An 11,131-nucleotide genomic window follows, 5' to 3' on the forward strand; every position below is an offset into this window, starting at 1 on the left:
GAGAGAGAGAGAGAGAGAGAGAGAGAGAGAGAGAGAGAGAGAGAGAGAGAGAACGAGAGAACCTAGTCACAGTGTATGTTCAATAAATGCTTCCTGAAGGTGGAGGAGGTTAGGAGCTGATTGACAAAGGGAAGTCGAGCCAAGGCAGATCGCAGGTTAAGGCTTTATCTTATACTGTACACACCTGGGTTGATATACACCTTTTTATCTTTTATCTACAAAAGAAGAGACTAGCATTCGGAGAGAGGGGATAGCGGGATAGAGAAGTAACCCAAGTGGAGACACCAAAACCATCCTCTAAACAAGCAAAATAACAAATGATTCAGCCCTTCTAGGTTTGACTAGCTCAGAGGCTCATCCGCAGCTTTTCTCTCCAGCCCAGGACAAGTAGGGGCGGAGCCGAGCAGCCGCTAAACTGGCTGCGCGGGCCCTTTAAGGCAAGCTTGGTTCCAGTCCCCCGGAAGCGCCGGCGAAGCCGAGTGTGGTCAGGGGGTGTGCCCGCGCGCTGAGCCGCTGCCCGAGAGTCAGGAGCGTGTGCACGCGGGGCCTAAGGGAGCCGGACCAAGTAGGGGCGGAGTGGGGAAAAGAGGGAGGGCCGGGCGCGCGCCCAGGGGGTGGGCTCCAGCCAGCCGGGTTTCCTTGGCACGCGGTCCTGGCCACTCAGAGAGCCCGGCGCCTGCGGACTGACAGCAGATCGAAGGAGGGGAGGGGGGCAGTCGGGAGAGGGGGACACAGCACCGAGGGGAGGTCGCGGCTGAGGTCGCTATATAATTAATACACTCCACTCCCTGCTCCAGGCTGGAGGCTTGCAGAAGCTGGGGAAAGGACGCACTGGGGGCCCCAGGATAGAGCCTCCCAACTTATGCCGGGTTGTTGCTAGTGCTGCTGCTGGGGGACACCGGGACAAGACCCTCTGTTCTCTTCCCTCCCCTTTTCCGCGGGATCTAGCTTTCCCCCCCGGAGCTTGTGCTGCAGCGACCGCGAGTGTGAAGAAGTCTGCAGACAGGGCGTTAAGGCTGAGCGCCCCTCCTCCTCGGGAGCCGGTGCACAGGGGCTCGCATCCTGGAAGTTTTTCCTCCGCCGCTAACTTTGTCTCTGGCTGAGAGAGTCCAGGCAGGTGTGTGAACGCTGCTGACCAACCGGGCTTTCTGAAAAGACACAACTGACCACCAAGGTAAGAGCTGGAGGTGTGTGTGTGTGTGTGTGTGTGTGTGTGTGTGTGTATGCATGTGCAAGAGGGATATTTACTCCTCGGTCAGCTGGTATTGGGAGATTTGCACATCGACTAAATGGATACATTTTCTTCGTCTCCAATCCTACTCTGCCCTCCCTCCCCTTTCCCAGAAAGGGTTGTTTAAATCTAGAACCTCTGTGGGGTCCGTCAGTTTAGGCTGGGGATGTTTGCACAGGTGAGAGAGAGCCTGCTGGAGAGAGCGCTCTGTATCTGTTTGCTGGATCCCTTTCCTCCAAGTCCTGCCCCTGCGGTCGGAGCCTGTCTATATTGCCCCGAAGTTTGGGAGGCACCGGAGCTCAGGGTTGAAGTTTTACCCCAACTACTCGCCTTAGGACCCAGGGGGAGTTAATAAGCCGGGCTTCCCCGAAAGCCCTCCCCCCCCCTCTTTTTTTCCTCTCCGTTTCTCTAGCTGCTGGGAATACTGGACAGCACTCAATTTTCAAGGGCAGGAAAAGAGTCTCCTGCCGGAATTTTAAAATAGGACTTGCATCCGTCTGATTCCCGGCAGTTTCCTTAGAACTCTGCCTTGGGTCGGGGTGTGGATTCTTTCGCCCTCCCCGCTAGGTGGAATCTCTTGTGCTGGCTCCACTCCCTGTGTGTCAGCGCCCTGGGGGTGCTCTGCCAGGCTGCCTGAGTCTGAGGCTTTGGCCGCTGGCCCCAGGTGGCGACTGTAGAGCAACTGTCCTTTCTTTCTGGTCGGGGAAAGGCTGGGTGGAGTCTGTCCCCTTTAACCCAGAGGCCGGCTTGTGGCTAGGTGGTAGGTAGTGAAACGTAGAAGAAAACGGTAGCGCGAGTCACTGCAGAGCAGCCTCTGGACTTCTATGTGTTGTTGCCCATTCGCCCCCTTTATACACACTCCTATTCCTCCTCTCTTTCTAAACCCTCCAACCCTCCTCCCCCACCCCACCCCCTCCCGCACACTTTCGGGTGACTCAGCAGAGGGCGCCAGTTCTTGCTTGTTGCAGAGGGGAGGGGAGTGGGGCGGGGAGAAGAGTGGAGCCCGGTGCTGAATTCTTCTCTGCTAGCGACAGGTAAGGCATGAAACTTACAGATGCCCTGGAGAAATGGGCAGCCTGGCCTTGCCCTCTGGGATCTTAGAAGGGGCTCCGGAAGCCTTCCGTTGGCTCAGGGAGGGAGCAGTTTTCTGGGACGAAAGATATTGGTAATGCTAGGGGATTCAGGAAGGTGAGGGGCAGCTTTTCTGTGATGTTGCTTAAGTTGAGTAAACTTGTATAGTCTGGCTGAGTCACGCCGGAGGTGACTTGGCTTCACGAAGCCTAAGACGACTTGGCCCATGTATGTATTTTTTCCAAGTGGGAGGTGAATTAGGTGAGTGCGGGGCCACCCATATCCCTAGGAAAATGTTATGGCTCAAGGTTTTGCAATTAGAGCAGGAGAAGAAGGGAACTGTAGAAGTGAAGGTTTGCCTGTTCAGTTTTGCGAGCTGGAGAAAGGTGCTAGAAAATGTTATCCTCCGGAGATAGGCTACGTAGCTGGGAGTCTCAAATGAATAACAATTGCACGCCCTAGCACACACCCACATCCTTGCCCTCACTCTCACCCTCCTCTACTCTTCCCCCAGCTATATTTGCTGGGAGCTCATCTTTTGAAGTGTGATGCACAGGGTGGTGGCTCTTGATTTCCCTTCTTGAGTTTTGGGAAGCTCAGCAGCTGAGAGATTTATCCAAGGCTGGGGGTCTCAGGTTTGGAGGCGGGGCCTGTCTGTGTGTGTACTTGGGGAAACCACGCATTTCCTTCAGACGTTGTGGGCAACTGACTTGAATTTCGAGCTCTTTCCTGTGCCATCTGAGCTCTGGGGAGGCTGCATTTGACAGCACAGTGGTACTGAAGCGGGAAAGCCCAGAGTACGGGACTAGGAGTCCCGCCCTGCCCTGTTCCCTTGATCAGTTCTGCATATGCCCATCACATTTTTACGCAACTATAGTCTATCTTTAAAAAAAAAAAAAAAAAAAAAAAAAAAAAAGGCCCCTCCTTCCCTTTCTCAATCTTCCCCCTTCGCTCCACTTTCAGCATTCTTTAGGTTTCCAGTCTTTTTCTCAAAATAAACCCTTACTGGTCTGGCTTTATGTTTAGGACCAGTTAGCAAAGGCAGCAGAGAGACAGAAGTCGGTATAATTGTATTATCGTTCAGCTGCTGAGGCCATGACGGCTGCCTGAAGGTTGAGGCTGAGTCGAAATCTAGGTCATGTGCCCTGCTAAAAGCCTCCAGGGTAGGAATAACAGCACCTGTGATGTCTGACCGTCCTTGCAGCTGAAAGTTCTCGAGGGTGAGGAGGGTTCCGAACTGGCATTGGGTAACTTGATTTCTTGCTTGGGGTTATAATAACCTATTTTGGAAGTGCTGGGGCGACACCTCTCTGACACTGTGCATGAAGTACCCGATTTAGCTTTACTGAAGAGCTTGGTGGAATGGGAGAGGATCTGATAAAGCAACTTTTAAATTCTCTCCCTGTCTGCAGTCTAGGAAAGACATGAATGAGTTCTCCTTTCCACGGTCTGCTCACCTTACTGAGTGGAGGTGATAGAAGGGATTTTCCTGGGTGGTGGGATGGGGTGGGGGGAGGGGGCTACAAATGCTTACTCCAGAGTTTTGGAGATGAAGATTTGGCAAATGCCTTGTTGATGTTTTTTTTTTTTTTTTTCTAATGGAATCACGTGCTGCTGCTCTAAGTCTCCAGTCATCTCTCTACAAGTAACCGGATACATTCACATGTGGAGACTGACTGACTGTCCATATGCTGCAGGTTTTGATGGACTTTCTTTCCCAATACCCTTTGGCTATTGTTAGTGTTTGTGGTTTAATTAAGCTGGCATCTATTCAGCATTCAAGAAAAGGACTGAATGAGAACTCATCCCTGGCAATCCTTGGAAACCAATTTCATGATGGAACTGTACAATGGAATCAGAAATAGCATTTGTTTACTTTGTATAGGGGCTGATATTCTGTAATAGTAGACTCTTTAGAATCCATACTTTCTTTTAAAGGATTCCTTTTATTAGGGTAAGGAAGTCTATTGCATTATTCAATTACCTGACACTGCTTAAAATAACAACCTAAATCTGGTAAGAATTCCTTGAATGAATGAATGAATGAATAAATAAATCTACTGAAATAGGTGAAAAATCCTTAATTATTTTGGAAGGAATGATCATTGAATGAAATGAAATGAAGCAAGCTAGGAAATAAATTGGCATTGGTTGAGGAGAAAGTCATACCCTATAGGAGGTGTATAAAACCGCAAGCCATCTTAGAATTTGGCTATTTAAGTGGAGTCCCTACTATGGGAACCCAATTTGGGTATTTAGCCAGCCTCTACTGTGGGAACCCAATCTGCCAATGCCAGCTGGGGTTAGGAAAGTGAGCCCCAGGGCTTGCACTGCCCTAGTGTATCAAAAATATAGCTGAGTCCATATAGTTACAGTTGATATTTTAACATAAGTGATGACTCAACTCCCCTCCCTTTTCAGTAAAGTCTGCCTTAGGAATGTGACTCAACCCATTGACTTTACTGGTAAGTCCCCCTCAATTGCCTTTGGGGCTTCATATGTGAATGTAACTAACTATACATGAAGATTGAGTCGTATGTATATTGCCCAATAATTAAACTTGACTTTTTTGGGAGGAAAAAAAAGATTTTTGTCAAACTCTGGAAGGATAATTGGTGAGTCAAAATGTACTAGTGCTGAGCCAGTTAGAACCAGGGGAAGGAAGGGGGTGGGTAACTATTATGCATTTAATAACTGAGCCTTCCTTCTGCCCTACTTTAATTGATTTTCCTTTTCTCCCTGGGCTCCAAAGGAATACCAGCAAAGACAATTAATGATTGGTCTTTGATTGCTATTACTTTGAGTTTACATATGCATGGATACATACAATACACACATTATAAACTTTGGTAAATATATCTGGTTACTTCTAACTTGCAAATAGCTGAAGCATTACCTAAATAATTTGGAGATTTAATAAGGTGCTCAGAAATCATGAGCATATATCCTCATTCTGTTCTTTATTTTGATTTGTAATTTTTTTGTTGATTTAAGGGCAAACTTTTTTATTATTAATATTCCAAGTGTTTAGAAATCCAAACAAAATAAGCATTCCCATCTATAAAGCAAAAGAAGATATTACACTAATGAAATCACAAATCTTCTCTATGTTTAACTCACTTTTCTTCATATCTACATAATAGGTCCCATCCTCTCCACCCTCCCCACATCACATGGGTATCGTCAAGGAGGCCGACACATTCATGCAAATTAAGTCTTTCATGTTCTATCTTTCTGTTCACTGTCTAGAGGTAACATTCTCAGTTTATTTTTCCAGTATTAGTTCTGTGGCTGTGTATAATGTTCTCCTGGTTCCAATTCATTTCATTGTTTATTATCTCGTAGTTTCGGGGGAACATTACAAAAATGAGACTTTTGCATCCTATCTCTTCTCTTGTGGTAGAACAGTGGTCAAGAGGGCCATTTTCCTGCTGTGTAATACTCTGGGTTGTTGAAGTTATTTCCAGGTGAGTTAAAGTGGTAGAAGAGGCAGGAAGAAGTGTACACAAGTATGGGGTCTGGGGGCTGCTAAGCCAACTCCAGCCAGGGATATGGCAAATTGGAGGGAACCAGTTTTTGCTCTTTTACCAAATGAGCTCATCAGTGAAAGTTCTTCAATTTCACAAATAGGAAGAGAGAAAAAAGAGTGGGGGAGGGAAGAACAGAAGGGCAAATGCAATTTCCTTTTCTAACTTCTGGTGTATTAGAGGAAGGAAAACTACTTCTCTAATCTAAGATATTAAAAGCACCAAATTTCAGAGATAGAAAGGAGCTGCTTATTCAATGTATGATGAACCTTGGACTCAAGAACTGCTACCTTTAAAAAGAAAATTTGAAAAATTGAGGTTGTGTGCTTTAGTGAGTAGGGACTGGAGCTGTTCTCCCTCCTCTCTGACTACTGAACTCTTTCTTTAAGCCCCATCCTACCTTTTACAGGAAGTCTTTCCTAACCCCTCTTAACTCCAATGCTTTCCTTCTGTGAATTATTTCCTATTTATCCTGAGTGTCATTTGCTTTGTGTATATTTGCTTGGATGCTATTTCCCTCATTAGAATTGTGAGGTCCTTGAGAGCAGGGACTGTCTTTTGCCTTTTATTTTTTTTCTTTTTGCCTCTTAGCACTGTTCCTAGCATAGAGAAACTTAATAAAAGTTTTATTGATTGCTGTACAAAGTATTGGGGATACAAACTCAAAAACAAGGCTCACTGCTGCTCTCAAGGAATTCATATTCTAACAGAGGGATGCTACACATGGAAGAGGGTTCTGCTGCTGGGCAGATGGAAAAGCTTTATTTAAGGTATTCTTTAAAACTCAGCCACTGGGTCAAAAGACCTGAGTTCAAATCCAGCCTCTGACATTTGCTTATCCTGTTAAATTCCTGAACTACCCGTTGGTGCTCTCAGGTAATTCCTTAACTTTGCAAGTGGCTGAACAGTTGCCAATCTACATTGATGGGGAGGGCATTTCCAAGCTGGGAACTCCTACATCACTGAAATCATACCAAAAAAGAAAGAAAAATAAATAAATATGAATAGAATGTCAGGAACCTCATTGTATCATTATCTAGACATTTTTTTTCCTAAAGCTATCTTTATGGCCATAGGAGACAGATAAAACTGGTGGATAGGTCATAAGAACTGGGGTCATACTGGTTGTTGTTTTTTTTAATCCCTTACCTTCAGATACTTCCTAGCTGTGTGACCCTAGGTAAGTCACTTAACTCCCATTGCCTAGCCCTTACCACTCTTCTGCCTTAGAACCAATACATAGTATTTCCTATTTATCCCCAATACTTTGTACAGCAATCAATAAAACTTTTATTAAGTTTCTCTATGCTAGGAACAGTGCTAAGAGGCAAAAAGAAAAAAAATAAAAGGCAAAAGACAGTCCCTGCTCTCAAGGACCTCACAATTCTAATGAGGGAAATAGCATCCAAGCAAATATATACAAAGCAAATGACACTCAGGATAAATAGGAAATACTATGTATTGGTTCTAAGGCAGAAGAGTGGTAAGGGCTAGGCAATGGGGGTTAAGTGACTTACCTAGGGTCACACAGCTAGGAAGTATCTGAGGCCAGATTTGAACCTCCTATCTCTAGGCCTGGCTCTCAATCCACTGAGCTACCCAGCTGCCCCTATACTGAGTTTTAACTCTCTCTCCTTATCCATTATGGCAGCTAGGCAGCACAGTGGATAGAATACTGAGTCTGGAATCAGAAGTCCTGAGATCAAATGTGGTATTAGATTTTTAGGAGTTATGTGACCCTGGGCAAGTCACTTAATGTTTGCCTCAGTTTCCTTACTTGTGAAATGAGCTGGAAAGGAAAGTGGCAAACCATTCCAATATCTTTACCAAGAAAACCCCAAATGAAGAGTCTGTTACAACTGAACAAGAGCCTTTCTTATAATCACATCAATCACATCAATTTCCTCAACTATAAAATAGCCAGAATAATGCCTTACTTGTCTTAATGGGATTTAGAAATAAAAATTAGAGGTAGAATGATAGATTCTGAGCTGGTAGGGACCTTGGGGCCATTGAGTTAGTACCAAACCCTCATTTTAAAGATTAAGAAGTTTTGGTCTAAGGAAGTTAAATATCTTGGCCAAGATCATACAAGTAGTAAAGGTCAAAGATATGGTTTTAAAAACATGCCTTTTGAGTAACAAGACCAACAAGAGCTATCATAAGTGCTACTGATTGATAATTGTATTGCTATGTTTTTGTCAGTAAGCAACATGTGACTTTTGTTTAGCTAAGAATTTAGCTGAATAAAATCCAATTGTTACTTATAAAGAGTTAGGAGATGTCTTCAGTCATATCTGAGTCTAAGTGAACCAATTTGGAGTTTTCTTGGTGGCTCGAGCTGTCTTTCTCCATCTTATTTTGCAAATAAGGAAACTGAGTCAGGCAGGGTTGAGTCGACTGGCCCAGGGCCACACAGCTAATAAAGATCTGAGACCAGATTTGAACTTAGATGGGTCTCCTGACTATCCACTACACCACCTCACTGCTCACTAGTCATTTTCTTGCCATGTTTTTGTCGGGAAGCAACATGTAACTTTTAGTCTAACTCAGAGCTTAGCTGTCTGAGTGAAGTTGCATTGTTACTCCTAAAGAATAAGGAGCAGTGCCACAAGTGTTTCTGTGAATGAGGGCTCCACCATTTGTATCTAGGACTATGAAGAAAGGGGCAGCTGCAGTACATGTGCCAGACCTGCCCTCGCCTGTCGCCTCCATTGTGCTGTGGATCAACATGTAGCCTTATTTGGGATGCCTAGCATCCTGTTCAGAAGCATCTCGCATTCCCCAGCTGTTCTACAACCTCTCCATGCAGGAGCCTGCCAGCTGCTCCAAGGCAACTGCCGTAACCCTGGCTGCTTCTGTGCAGTTACTGAAGCAAGGTGAAATGGGGAACTTCTGTTCAATTTGAGGTCATTGTAAGCAGAATTGTTTGTCTGGGTGATTCTAGCCTGAGACCACCGTGGGCTTAAAAAGGAGAGGTTCCGAGGAGTGCCCCTGAGCTGATCTGCGTATGAATTTTTTTTTTTTTAAATTGGGACTGCTATCTGCATATTGAAAACTCGGTCACTTATAATAACTCTCAGTTCAGGAGTGCTCTCCTGACAACCTTAGTGCAAGTATTCTTATCTCCCTTTTGCAGAGAAGGAAACTGAGGTTTGGAGACAGGAACTGCCTTACCTTGGTTAGAGAATTAGCAGATGGCAAAGCTGAAATTCAAACCCAGATCTTCTTTTTGTTTGTTTTTATTTTTATTTTCCTCTTTCCCCCCCTGAGGTTTTCATGTGGGTACAATTTGCAGTAACCACTCTCTGACATTGTACAATCCGTGATCTCTCCCTCCTTTCTACCCCTCCTACCTCCCCAAGTCAGCAGGTAATATGATATAGGCTGTGTATGTGTTATCATACAATACACATTTCCATGTTTGTCATGCTGTGAAAGAAGACACCTATCTTTTGCACTAGAGAAAAATTCATGGAGGAAATAAAGTGAAGAAAGTTCTGCTTTAAACTGAGATCTTCTGACTCAGAATTCAGGGAGTTTTCTATTGCACCACCCTGGTGTCCTTTGCCTTATATTTATACCAAATCAAGTATTATTTCATTTCAAAAGTAAACCTACTTTGTAGTTTCTAGACGAATCAGCAGGCTTTTGCGTGGATTTTGTAGCTTAAGCTGCTCTAATCTGTTACACAGAATGCCCTAAGTGTCTTTTGATGCCTTTGTAACTACCTTCTCATTTCAATCTCTTAGAATCTTTAGGTCCTAAATCTATGATCCTATGATTCTTTATTGAGGCTGCTAAGCGGTGGGGTAGATAGAGTGCCAGACTTAGAGTCAGGAAGACTCATCCTCCTGAGTTCAAATCTGACCTCAGACATTTGCTAGCTATGTGACCCTGGACAAGTCATGTAATTCATTTGTCTCAGTTTCTTCATCAGTAAAATTAGATAAAGAAAAAAGTGGTAAAACCCTCTAATATCTCTGCTTTGAAAATTCCAAATGGAGTCACAGAGAGTCAGACATGTCTGGAAATAACACAACTATAGCAACAACATGATTATGTATTAGTGGTATCAATGACAAATTATTTGGACAGCAAAGTTATATTTTCCTCCAATGAACTTTAGCTCTCTAAACCTTTCCTGTTTCTGGTGAAGACACCAGCAGGGTCCTTCTGGTCACCCAGCTTGGCAATATCACATTCTCACTGAACACATTCGGTTGAACACATGCACTCCTTTGCTGAGTTTTGATGATTCTGCCTCCACACTACCTCTCACATAGTGGAGGCCCTGGTCAGCTTTCCTCTCAAGTGTTGCAATAACCTCTTGATTGACTTCTCCACCCCTACACAGCTACCAAAGTGACAATCCTAGAGCAGAGGTCTGTCTATGCCATCCCCAGCTCGGGTAACCCCTTCTTACCTCTAGAATAAAATACAAACTCATCTGTTTGGCATCTAAAACCCTTTACAATCTGACTGTGTAACCTACCTTTCCAACTTGATGCATTACTGCTTTTCATCCACTCTCAGATCCACCCAAACTGCCTGTCTTGCTTTTCCTCATACAAGGTACTCCATGCTTTGTCTTTGTATAAGTTGACCCAGATATCTAGGATGTATTGTCTCTACCTTCGCTTCTTAGGAACCCTACTAGTTTCCTTCAAAGCACAGATCAAATGCCATCTTCTAGAAGGGGCCTTTCAGCAGTCTTCTTCAATCTGCCCATTGATACTGCTCCTACTATTTTCCTTCTTCCTTGTATTTATAATATATGTTGTCAAGGGGTTGTTTTGCCCAGTAAAATAAAAACTTCCTAAGGGCAGTGGCACTTTTGCCTTTGTAAAGTAGAGTCCCCTTAACCATAATCATTTATTTTGCCTAAAACAACAGGGTCCTTTGAGGAAGTGCTGGAAGACCTCCTGTGTCAGAAGTCTACCCCTAGCAATGTCCTTTCTTTCACTTTTTTAAAGGGTACGTGCATGTATATGTGTGTGTGTGTGTGTGTGTGTGTGTGTGTGTGTGTGTGTGTGTGTGTGTGTTGGGGGTGAAAGACCATGGAGAGCCCAACCAAGGGGATTAGAAGCCCAGAGAGAGATCAGATATTTGTGGGGAATCAGCAGGTGTTTCCTTATATCCTTGGTTTCAGCCATCCTCAAATATATCTTGGAAGAGATCCCCCAAGGGTATGGGTTCATTCTAAATTCCCAATCCTAGACTCGTAGTATCATTTAATCATAGTTTCTTTCTCTCTCTCTCTCTCTCTCTCTCTCTCTCTCTCTCTCTCTCTCTCTCTCTC

At 44.5% G+C, this 11,131-nt stretch overlaps 1 long non-coding RNA gene across 1 annotated transcript in view; it reads left to right on the forward strand.

Moving 5' to 3' along the window:
* Positions 1 to 807: 807 nt before the first annotated feature.
* LOC123250365 overlaps positions 808 to 11,131 on the forward strand; it is a 162,512-nt gene continuing 152,188 nt past the window's right edge. The window contains exon 1 of the long non-coding RNA XR_006506398.1: positions 808 to 1,174. This is a non-coding gene — a long non-coding RNA (uncharacterized LOC123250365). The remainder of the gene's footprint in view (positions 1,175 to 11,131) is intronic.

The sequence above is a fragment of the Gracilinanus agilis genome, chromosome 5 (assembly GCF_016433145.1).
Source record: "Gracilinanus agilis isolate LMUSP501 chromosome 5, AgileGrace, whole genome shotgun sequence".
Classification (NCBI taxonomy): Eukaryota; Metazoa; Chordata; class Mammalia; order Didelphimorphia; family Didelphidae; genus Gracilinanus; species Gracilinanus agilis.